We start from the raw sequence: 12,719 nt of genomic DNA, 5'->3' as shown, positions 1-12,719 counted from the left end.
ACAGTGGTAGGCTTTTCCCTAGATTGGGGACAACTATTACGAGAGGTCACGATCTAAGGGTGAGAGGGGAGAAGTATAATTTGGATACTAGAGGAAGGTTTTTCACGCAGAGGGTCGTGGGGATATGGAACGTGCCACCAAGTAAGGTGGTGGAGGCAGGAACGTTGGACTTGTTTAAGGTTTACTTAGATAGACACATGAGTGAAACAGGGATGGAGGGTTATAGTAGACGGTATTAAAAAGGGTCAGAGCCTCGGGACGATACTGGAAATGTAGTATTACATGTTAATGTTTTTATCTCTTTTAATCCACAGGTGTCGGTCCACCTTGTTGTCAAACGAGGGGCATGCACACGGTGGGTTGTGCGTGGGCTACTCTTGGAGGTTTTGAGAGTGGCCTAGTACTTCATGTCGTTGTGTGTGCTTAATCCTGGACCAGCAGACGGGCACCACAACAGCTCAGTGACTATCACTGCTAGCTGTGCAGATACATGGATTTGGGCCGGTGTCTGTGGGAGTTTGCGCATTCTCCCTGTGGTTGCGTGGGTTTTCTCCGGGCGCTCCGGTTTCCTCCCACACCCCAAAGATGTGCTCTTAGGCTGATTGGTGTACCAAATTGACCCTACACTATTCTCCCCTGAATCTGGGTACATTAGGGGTACCATTCACATACACACAGGGCAGGGTAGGTGTAGGAAAATGCTTTGTTGAATTGGCGGCACGGGCTCGTTGGGCCAAAGGGCCTGTTTCCTGTGCTGGGTTGTTCTTTGTTCTTTGTCCTTTGTTCATTGGACCCTGTGCCCTACACATACCTGCCCTTGCTCACACAGACATCCAACCAGCAGACCAGTTACAAACTGGGTGGCCATTCGTTGGCTACCCAGCACAATATCACGTTAACAATGTGATCTCAGGTGGGACATTTACATTCACCCGTGCTGATTTCAGGCTTGTCAGGAGGATAAAGGTCAAACCAATGTTTTAGATCTGTGACCTTTCATTAGCATAAGGAAGTTAGAAAGACAATAGTTTTGATCAAGTTAAAAGGAAGCAAGAAGAACAGAAGGGCAGCTCTGTGACAGGGTGGTGGGCAGCAGAGATGACATAAGAAAGGTTTTCACAGTGCAAAGGCAAAATGAGTGTTAATTGATTAGGCAAAGAAACCAAAGATATGTCTGGATGGGGTTTGAATGGCTTGAAGAGCAGCTGTCCGAATGCACAGTGAAAGGTTTAATAAAGCAGTAAAATGAACCAGTAAAAAAAACACATACATAAAACAAGATGGAGCCAGAGGTGATAATCTAAAATTGTAAAGGAATTTTCAGTGGGATGAGAAAGATCCATTTGTCACTGTCCACATGGACATTAATGACATAGGGAGGACTAAGAAGAAAGTTCTGCTGAGGCAATAGGAGCAGCTCAGGGACTAAATGAAAAAGCAGAATCACAAATACAATAATCTCTGATTTACCAGCTAACCATGAGCAAAATGAGTGCAGGAAATTTGAGGAAGCGTATTGAAATAGATAGAAAACTGGTTGGCAGAGAGGAAACAAAGGAATTTATGGGTGCTTTTCTTGGCAGGCAATAACTAATGGGGTGCCACAGGGATCAGTGCTGGGACCCCAACTATTCACAATATATATTAATGATTTGGATGAGGGAACAAAATGTAACATCTCAAAGTTTGTAGATGATACCAAGTTGGGTGGGAGGGTGAACTGTGACGAGGATGCAGAGATCCTTCAGAATGATCTGGACAGATTGGGTGAGTGGGGTAATCAATGGCAGATGCAGTATAATATGGAGAAGTGTGAGGTTATTCACTTTGGAAGCAAAATCAAGAAGGCAGATTACTACCTGAACGGCTGTAAATTGGGAGAGGGGAGTGTGCAGAGGGACCTGGGTGTCCTTGTGCACCAGTCACTGAAGGCGAACATGCAGGTACAGCAGACGGTAAAGAAGGCAAATGGCATGTTGGCTTTATTGCGAGAGGTTTCGAGTACAGGAGCAGGGATGTATTGTTCCAACTATACAGGGCCTTGGTGAGGCCACACCGAGAGTATTGTGTGCAGTTTTGGTCTCCTTTTCTGAGGAAGGGTGTTCATACTCTTGAGGGAGTGCAGTGAAGGTTTACAAGGCTGATTCCGGGGATGGTGGGACTGACGTACGAGGAGAGATTGACTAAGTTAGGATTATTTTCACTGGAGTTCAGACGAATGAGGGGAGACCTCATAGAGAATTACAAAATTCTAACAGGGTAGATGCAGAAAGGATGTTCCTGATGATGGGGGAGTCCAGAACCAGGGGCCACAGTCTGAGGATTCAGGGTAAACCATTTAAGATGGAGGTGAGGAGACATTTCTTCACCCAAAGAATGGTGAGCCTGTGGAATTCATTACCACAGGAAGTACTTGATGCCAAAACATTGAATGCATTCAAGAGGCGGCTGGATATAGAACTTGGGGCAAATGCGACCAAAGGTTTTGGTCCCCTTATTTGCGAAAGGATATTTTGGCCGTGGAGGGAGTACTGAGAAGGTTCACCAGGCTGATACCGGACACGAGGGGGTTAGCTTATGAGGAGGGATTAAATAGACTGGGCCTGTACTCGATGGAGTTTAGAAGGCTGAGGGGGGATCTTATACAGACTTACAAGATAATGAAGGGGCGAGATAGGGTAGAGGTAGAGAGATTCTTTCCACTTAGAAAGGAAACCAGAACTAGAGGGCACAGCCTCAAAATAAGGGGGGGCAGTTTAGAACAGAGTTGAGGAGGAACTTCTTCACTCAAAGGGTGGTGAATCTCTGGAATTCTCTGCCCATTGAAGTGGTGGAGGCTACCTTGTTGAATATATTTAAGTCACAGGTAGATAGATTTCTGATAGACAAGGGAATTAAGGGTTATGGGGAGAAAGCGGGAAAGTGGAACTGATTCACTTCAGATCAGCCATGATCTTGTTGAAGGGTGGAGCAGGCTCGAGGGACTAGATGGCCTACTCCTGCTCCTATTTCTTATGTCCTTATGTCCTTAAGTTATGGGGAAAAAGCACGATTAGGCTATTGAGTTGGATGATCAGCCACGATCTTAATGAATGGCAGAGCAGGCCCGAAGGGCCAAATGGCCTTCTCTTGCTCCTATCTTCTATGTTTCTATTAAATTGGTAAATGGTAAATTAGATCAGAAAGTTGGATGCATGATAAAAGGATTGATGTGGGAGAAATAGGTTTTGATTCATGGGGCATGGCCTCGGTCAAGGTGAATGAGGGAGGTAACCCAGTGTGGCCTTCACCTGAACCATGCTGAGACTGGTGCCCTGGTGAATCATACAGCTAGGGCTGTGGAGAGGGGCTTTATACTAAATAGTATCAGGAGCATAAAGGGACTTGGGAGTCCTTGTTCAAGATTCTCTTGTGGTAAACGTGCAAGGTCATTTGGCAGTTAGGGAGGCAAATGCAATGTTCGCATTCATGTTGAGAATAGCATTCATGGCTAGGATACAAGAGCAGGGATGTACTTTTGAGACTGTATAAGGCTCTGGTCAGAGCCCATTTGGAGTATTGTGAGCAGTTTTGGGCCCTGTATCTAAGGAGGGATGTGCTGGCCTTGGAAAGGGTCCAGAGGAGGTTCACAAGAAAGATCCCTGGAATGAAAAACTTGCCGTATGAGGAGCGGTTGAGGACTCTGGGTCTGTACTCGTTGGAGTTTAGAAGGATGGGGGGTGGGGGGGTGCGTGGGGTGGGATCTTATTGAAACTTACAGGATACTGCGAGGCCTGGATAGCTTGGACGTGGAAAGGATGTATCCAACTGTAGGGAAAACTAGAACTGAAGAGCATTAGCAAATTCCCCTCCAGGATATTGGTACCCCTCTGGTTCAGGTGAAGACCATCCCGTTTGTATTCTGAGACCAACTCCTTCCAAATCTGAACCTGCTAAATTCTGAGCTTGCTTTTTCCAGGCGATGGTTGGCTTTGTCATCCAGCTAGTGTTGATGGAGGTGTCAACTCTACTTTCCTAATAGTTTCCTATCTAGCAGACACGACATGGACAGGGTGACCAGTATTGTATTTGAAGAGAGACTATCTCTTATTTTGATTTGTTGACCCAGGACACTTTTTGACCATATTTCTAGGTCAGTTTGTGGGTCTGGGAGTCTGAATGATTGGTAAATGCATTTCTCCTTCTGAGATTCATGAATATCTATTTTATTTTCAATGCTATTGTTCACTAGGTAAGTTCATCATACTCGGACCTCATTATCCAGTTGTAACTGCTGCAGGTGAAGATGCTGTATTGGAATGTCAGCTTGTACCAGATCTATCCGTCAGAAACATGGTGGTGAGATGGATGAAAGCGGGTCTTGCTGCACCAGTACATGTGTACAGAAATGGAGGAGATGATTTTACTGTTCAGCACAATGATTACAGAGGAAGGACCGAACTGTTTAAAGATGAACTGACCCAAGGAAACATTTCTCTTCGAATAAAAAACACAACAGCATTTGATCAAGGAATGTATAGGTGTTCGGTTGATGACAAAACCGATTCTGAAAGATTTACAGTTGGACTGGAAGTTGTAGGTTAGTAAATCTCTACTCGCATGTTAAGATTTGGAGAAGTTATATCTTTGCCTTATTTAAATCCCCTGTTTAAATTGTAACTAATTTAAAATAGATCTATTCAGCAGTTGGTGTAATATATGATATACTTGATCATTCTAAATGCCCATGCTCCCTGTGGTGAAGCTACAATTAACAGGGATGTGAGCGATGGGGCAATAACATTCTCAGGATGATGAAATTTGTCCTGCAGTAAAAGCTGATTATGTCAGTAAATTTCATGAAGAATATATTATCAACACTGGCTTGTTAAAGAAAATATTCAGAATAACAGAAACTAAAGGATGTTTAATTTGAGGATAAAAGCTCAGTTTACCCAGCATTTTTTATATTTTTATTTAAATTGTTTGTTTACTATGGCTTAATTAAGAACACACTGGTAATAACATTCATTTTCTATTTCTGACTGAATTCTGAACTTTAAATCAATGAAGAATAATACTGGATCTGTCTATTTCAGCCTCACACACATTCCATGATGGAATAGTCACAATCCTCTGGGGTGGACATTTCCAAAGGTTCACAACTCTTTAAGTGAAGAAATTTCTCCTCATCTCAATTTAAATGATCGGCCCCTTATCCTGAGACTGTGCCCCCGTGTTTTAGTTTCCCTGACCAGTGTGCAAACAATCTCTCAGCATCCACACTGACCAGCCTCTTCAGAATTCTGTATGTTTAAAGGAAATGTCCACTCGTATTTCTAAACTCCAGAGAATAGAGGCACAATTTACGCAGGCTGTCACCATAGGATGCTTACAGAGACCAAAATTACACACAGTATTACAGGTGTAGTCTCAGCAAAGCTCTGTAGAATTAGAGCAGGAGGGTTTTATTCTTTTTTGGAAATATCCTTACAATAAAGGCCAATATACCTTTTGGCTTTCTAATTACTTGCTCTACCTGCACGCGAGCTTCCTGTGTTCCTTCTATAAGTGTGACATTCCAAACTCTGGCCTATCTGACTTCACTACCCAGTCTGCAATATCTGCAGCCAGTTTTTTCACTTGAATTCACATTGTGTTGATTAGTATGAGTTGATACAAACCTGGTACAAAAGTTTATAAGGGGGCATGTGGATGTGTGGGGGGTTGGCATGTGGATGTGTGGGGGGTTGGCATGTGGATGTGTGGGGGGTTGGCATGTGGATGTGTGCGGGGGGTTGGCATGTGGATGTGTGGGGGGTTGGCATGTGGATGTGTGGGGGGTTGGCATGAGGATGTGTGGGGGGTTGGCATGAGGATGTGTGGGGGGTTGGCATGTGGATGTGTGGGGGGTTGGCATGTGGATGTGTGGGGTGTTGGCATGGAGAGTATGAGGAGTTATCGGAGGTGATGGAGGACAGGGATTTGCATGAATGGGCCTATGGGGACTGGGTGGAGAAGTGAGGGGTGTTGGGGTTTCGTTGCCCCCTTAAATGATCTTTGAACTTCAGGATTTATGTAAGAACAGTGTTGCACAGAGTGTTGGGTTTAACCAAGATTTTGATGTTTATTGAAACCAACTGATGTCCCTAACATAGACACTTCTGTGATTAATTATAAAACTCACAGTACAAAACCCCAAAATTTAAAACAACCCAACACAATAAACAACACAAAAAGAAAACACACACTGCCAAAACACTCTGTCCCAAGGCTCCAGTTTCACCCACTGTGATTCCCAATCTTGACCCTCCATCCGACTGCAGCTCCAATATTCTGGGCTCTTCTTTTATAATAACATAACTTCCCAAAACGTATCTTCTGATCTTCCAGTGTCCAGTTAGCTGATTCCAGGTAAGGTCCAGTTAGATTTCTTCAGCTCCTGCTGGGTGAAACAATCCAGGGTTTTCAATGGAAGGTATATCCAAATGAATATTATCAGTTCTTATTGTGTGAGCAAGTCTCCTGCTGTCTGAGGTGACCCAGTAACAGCACCTGGCTCCAAGGTTAATGAGGGTTTGAATGATCCAATCCCAGTATTACTGTCTGTGTACACACCAGATTTGCATAATTCCTTGAGCGTATATGGTATTGATCTGTCCTCTGGGCTGTTGTATTGGGGAATCTGACTTCTGGATTACATTAGTCAATGGAAGGTAATGGCATTTTCTTGGTACCATTGATTCTGACCTATCAGGACACAATGTGTGAATTTTTTGGATCAGCCACTGATTTTACCAGGTATCTGAATTAACCCCTTGCTGTCCAGCCCTGAATGAGCTGCAGTCAGTTCCAATCCTCAGATCAAAGCATTTCTGTAGATTTGAAATGTATATCCCATAAACTTCACAGTTGGAGGGGATTCCCGTTTGCAGGAAGTGTGAGGGGTGAGAGATAGAGGCTCAATGTTTGACATTACAACTGGAACAAAACCACAGAGTCTTTTAAACGGATCTCCTCAGTGCTCAGCAGCCCCTGTGACTGCCTGCGATTAGCATCCAGAGGTGGCAGCCTGACCTCATCCCCAATCCCCGAATCCCCTCCGGAGTGGAATTTACACCATTTGGGGCATCGTTTTCCCAAGGTGGTTGTACAGAGTCGGAAGTATTCCATGATTGGGTCCACAAGCGGAATTCCAATCCCTCAGATTTTGTGCTGAAAACCTGGAGCTTGAACCCTCAGCTCTGTAAGAAATTTAGACACCTGGACCCGGATATCTGTGCCCCAATGGAGCTGCTCATTTTCAACTGGGAATTCAGCTGCAGCTGAAATGAGCCTGCATGGCTTCTCCAGGATAAGCCCAGGGTAAACTCAGTGAGTGCAGGAGAGGCAAAGGGGATGGGCAGGCAGTTTGATTTTCAATTTGTGAAGGACTGAGTTCAACTAGGTATTAACCAGTGTAACATTTCCTGGGTAAGGATCCAGATAAGTCCCACATTTCTGATCCAAGTCTCTGACACTCAGCTCAGTGGTGGAGACCTTCGAGGGTCTCATGTAGCACAAATTAGTCCACTGGGGATTAAACTTCTGGACAATTACCATGTGTGCACAAGCCAGAAATTCCAGAGTCCCAACACGTAACACAGACTCCAGTTTTTGCTGCTTTGGACATTGGAAGATGTGGCTGTACTTCTAATCAGCAACAATCTTCAGCTCAGATTTTTCTGTCTTTAATATCTTTTCCTCTGGTGAATTGAGATTATGGCCAGGGAGTTTAATCTGTGTTTGGATCCTGGTAAAATCTGGCAGGATGTGCACTGTGCTATCTGACTGAACCATTGCTAACCCTGGTGAAATTTCTCAAGTGAAGATTATCCAGGATTCCTGCCAGTGTCTGGGAGTTCTCCATGGGGGTGTAGTCATGAGAAATGACAGCTAATGCTGTTAGAGATAGAGGCCCCGGAATCTTCTGAGAGGGGCAGTCACTGACAGCTGAACAACATTTACCTGGCACCAATAAATTTACAAAATGGTCCAACACTGTACAGCCAGTCAGTCATGTCTATATTCCAGTATCGTCCAATATCCTTAACAATGTGTTTTAACTCCATTATTGCCAATGCTGGTGAAAAATCAGGCTTTGGCATCTGTCAATGCCACTTTGATTCAAACATTCCCAATTAATACCCCAAGAAGAAAAATCTGCAGGGTGGGCAAGATCTTGATCCTAATTTATAAATAACCGCATTCCTACAGCTTAGAATATAAGGGAGAATATGAGAGAGAGAGGATGACAACAGAACTTTGAAAATCCATTGACATTACCAGGATTATTGCTCTGGGTCTAACATTATCACCTCCCATGTATATTTCTGTGTACTTGGTCAGTAATAAATGGATGTTTTTTGGTTTTAGCAATTTCCTCCCTCCCTCCCCTCCAAGTTGAATACATCTGCCGTGGGTATTGGTGTCCTCTGCTGCCTTGCATAAATTGAAATTAATTAGTCTGAAGAACCTACATTTAATTTACATTAATCGCCCGTGTCTACAAGAACATATTTAGATCATACTTGCACCAAAGTCATGTTATTACCAGACTGTATTTAGATATTAATACTATTAAATGGATACTTCTCACCGACCACAGGAAGTGTTCTTGGGGGATACATTAATGGCGCTATATCAATGAATGTTCTTGCTGTTGCTCCGAACAATTGCCTTTTTTGAACCTGTTCATTGTTTATTGCAGGATTTGGGTGTGAGCCCTGGATTCAGATGAAGGGATATGTTGGTAATGGAATTGAGCTAGTGTGTAAATCCAGTGGATGGTTTCCTCAGCCGGAGATACAGTGGACCAGTGAGGATGGACATAGTGTAATACAATCTGAAGCAAGTTACCAGCAGGATTCCAGAGGTCTAGTGGATGTCCAGAGCAACATTGTAATAACAAGAGAATCATCAAACAGGCTCAAGTGTCGTCTACGCAATGGGGAATTGAAAACAGAACAAGAAGTTTCAATCAAGATATCAGGTTTGTAAATTAAAACACTTGATCAATAAAGGAAGAGGTGATTTTTAAACTCCACAAATCAAATGTAAGGTTTAGGGTTTGAGAAATTCTGAATTTCTAACACTAGGGCCCTCAGCTTTGCTTCACCAACAAGGTACGAATAACCAGTATTTATGAATCAAGGAGAATTTATGAAGGAAAATTTTACATATACTTGTATATGTAAAAGCATAGCCATTTCTCATCACTCAAGATCCTAGGAGTTCTTGGTACAGCCAACGCAGGCGATGTCTCTCTCTCTCCTTTTCCTTTGAAGTGATATTGAATTGTGTCCAGAACAACCAAAGCCCAGAAGCCAAGACTTCTCAACTTTTATCCCTCAGTCTCTTATTATTCAGGGTTTCTCTTATTTGGAAATAGTCCAAATTCACTTCTTCAATTGGCTGTGGAGTGCAATTCATCTTGTGTCACCCGCATCTGTAACTAAAGCCATATAGACGAAAGACAATACGTTTTAACCGTAATATTTGAAAAGTGTCCCTCTAATACAGAGCAACACGTGGGTTTGAAGTTTCATCCTAAGTTCAAACTACTTTAACAATTCCTTCAAACTGATTTTTAAAAAACACCTGAACGTACTATGGGCAATGAAGACAGTGTACAGCTGCTCTGTGTAGGATGCAAAGGAACTGAAAGCTGTAAATCAATAAAATGATTCTGTTTCTCACAAACAACTGCCTTCCTGTAAAGAATTCAAACTGGCAGAAATTCAAACTGAATCATTTAGAAGATTTAAGGAATAAATTACACAGATGTTATAGACCCTAAAAATAATAGAACAATCAAATTCTTACACAAACAACAATCTTAACTGTCCTCAAGATGCCATACTCTGATAGTTCAAGACTAGAACAAAGGAACAAAGAAAATTACAACACAGGAACAGGCTCTTTGGCCCTCCAAGCCTGCACCGACCATGCTGCCCGACTGAACTAATGCCCCCTACCCTTCCACATAGGGGACCACATCCCTCTATTCCCATCTTCTTCATACATTTGTCAAGATGCCCCTTAAAAGTAACTATCATATCTGCTTCCACTACCTCCCCTGGCAGTGAGTTCCAGGCACCCATCTCCCTCTGTGTAAAAGAAAACTTGCCTCGTACATCTCCTTTAAACCTTGCCCCTCGCACCTTAATCATTTGCCCCCGAATAATTGACTCTTCCATCCTGGGAAAAAGCTTCTGACTATCCAGAATGTCCATGCCTCTCATAATCTTGTAGACTTCTATCAGGTCGCCCCTCAATCTCTGTCATTCCATTGAGAACAAATCAAGTTTCTGCGACCTCACCTCATAGCTAATGCCCTCCATGCCAGGCAACATCCTCGTAAATCTTTCCTGTACCCTCTCCAAAGCCTCCACATGCTTCTGATAGTGTGACAACCAGAGTTGAACACTATATTCCAAGTGTGGCCTAACTGAGGTTCTATAAAGCTGCAACATGACTTGCCAAATTTTAAACTCAATGCCCCCGCCAATGAAGGCAAGCATGCCGTAATGCTTTCTTGACTACTTTCTCCACTTGCATTGCCACTTTCAGTGACCTGTGTATCTGTACACCCAGATCCCTCTGTCTATCAATACTCTTAAGGGTTCTGCCATTTACTATCTCCCATCTATATTAGACCTTCCAAAATGCATTATCTCACATTTTGTCTAGATTAAACTCCATCTGCCAGGGAAGATCTGGCAATGGGATTTTGGTCAACTGGACAATTGGGGTGAGGAGCAGCAGGTGGAGTTTAATTCAGATAAACGTGAGGTGTTGGATTTTGGTAAGACAAACCAGGGAGGACTTAAACAGTTAATGGTAGGGTCTTGGGGAGTGTTGTCGAACAGAGAGATCTGGGGTGCAGGTACATAGTTCCTTGAAAGTGGCGTCACAGGAAGACAGGGTGGTGAAGAAGACACTTGGCACACATGCCTTCGTTGGTCATAGCATTAAGTACAGGAGTTGGGATGCTACGTTAGAACTGTACAAGACATTAGTAAGGCCACATTTGGAGTATTGCAAAAAAATTCTAGTTGCCCTGCTATTAATTTATTATTGTCACAGGTATTAGTATGTGGTGAAAAGTATTGTTTCTTGCTCGCTATACAGACAAAGAATACCATTTACTGAAAAGGAAAAAGTGCAGAATGTAGTGTTACAGTCATAGCTAGGGGATGGAGAAAGATCAGCTTAATATATGGTAGGTCCATTCAAAAGTCTGATGGCAGCAAGGGAGAAGCTGTTCTTGAGTCAGTTGGTACGTGACCTCAGATTTTAGTATCTTTTTCCTGACAGAAGAAGGTGGGAGTCGTGTGTAGGGTCCTTGAATATACTGGCTGCTTTGCTGAGGCAGCGGGAAGTGTAGACAGAGTCAATGGATGGGAGGCTGTTTTGCGTGATGGACTGGGTTTCATTCACAATCCTTTGTAGTTTCTTATGGTCTTGGACAGTGCAGGGTCATACCAGGCTGTGATACAACCGGAAAGAATGCTATCAGTGATGCCTCTGTAGAAGTTGGTGAGAGTTGATGTGCCAAATTTCCTTAGCCCCCTGAGAAAGTAAAGGTATTGGTGGGCTTTCTTAACTATAGTGTCGGCATGGGGGGACCAGGACAGGTTGCTGGTGATCTGGACACCTAGAAACTTGAAGCTCTTGCCCATTTTCACTTCATCCCCACTAACGTAGACAGTGGCGTGTTCTCCATTATGCTTTCTGAAGTTGGTGTCTATCTCCTTTGTTTCGTTGACATTGAGGGAGAGATCAGTTCGCCAGATTATCTATCTCTTTCTTATAATCTATCTCATCTTTGTTTGAGATCTGATGCACCACATGGTGTCGTCAGCAAACTTGAAAATGGAGTTGGAGGGGAATTTGGCCACACAGTCATAGGTGTATAAGGAGTAGTTCAGGAGAGGGGGCTCTGATATCCCAATGCCTGCGATGATGGGGAAGGTGGGCTTTAACTTTGATTTGAGATAAGGATGCTCCAATCCCTATGGAGCTGGTCTTGCTGGCATCTTTAGGTCCCACCCCTCAAAACAATGGCACAAAACATAACCACTGCTACTTTTTGCAGAAATGTGGGACAATCTGGAGAGAAAACTTGCCTGTTCCTCTGGGGAGAAAGACACCGGTTTTCATTCAGTACCTGACACTTTAGCTGGAATTTTCCGGCTGTTTGTTCCCTGTCGCCGCTGCCGGCAAAAATGGAGAATTTGGTGCTCGGCCAAATCTCCATTCACTGCAGTGGGATTGGAGAATCCCAGCTGTGAGCGAGTTCAGAGAATCCAGCCCTTTGCCATTTTTTGGGAAAATTCCACCCAAGCTCTTTCTCGCATCACTTCTGCATTTTGTGTTCAAAGCATTAACTTTGTGTCTGAGTCCTTGTACAATCAACCCATGAAAAAAATGTCTACTCATTGTCTATATTATCCATACCTGTCTAATTTTGTATATTCTTATCAAATCTTCTCTGAATCTTCAAAGAGAACAATCCCAGCTTCTCCAACCTAACTAACGCAGTTAAAATCATCTGGTAAATCTCCTCCACACCCTCTCAAGGACCCTCACATCCTTCACAAACTGTTGGGAACTAGAACAGGATGCAGTGCTGTAGTTGGGGCCTAACCAGAACTTTAGAAATGTTCAGCATAACTTTTTTATTCAGTACCTCAATA

The 12,719-nt window shown here is 43.4% G+C and overlaps 1 pseudogene; it reads left to right on the top strand.

Annotated features, from left to right (window-relative positions):
• The window catches only part of LOC145337209 (zinc-binding protein A33-like), a 98,177-nt pseudogene that overhangs the window by 43,112 nt on the left and 42,346 nt on the right, over positions 1–12,719 (top strand).

This window comes from Carcharhinus amblyrhynchos, unplaced genomic scaffold (assembly GCF_965287045.1).
Source record: "Carcharhinus amblyrhynchos unplaced genomic scaffold, sCarAmb.v2.hapA scaffold_45, whole genome shotgun sequence".
Lineage (NCBI taxonomy): Eukaryota > Metazoa > Chordata > Chondrichthyes > Carcharhiniformes > Carcharhinidae > Carcharhinus > Carcharhinus amblyrhynchos.
The sequence above is the reverse complement of the archived record's forward strand: the minus strand, read 5'-3'. Positions and strand labels throughout refer to the sequence as shown.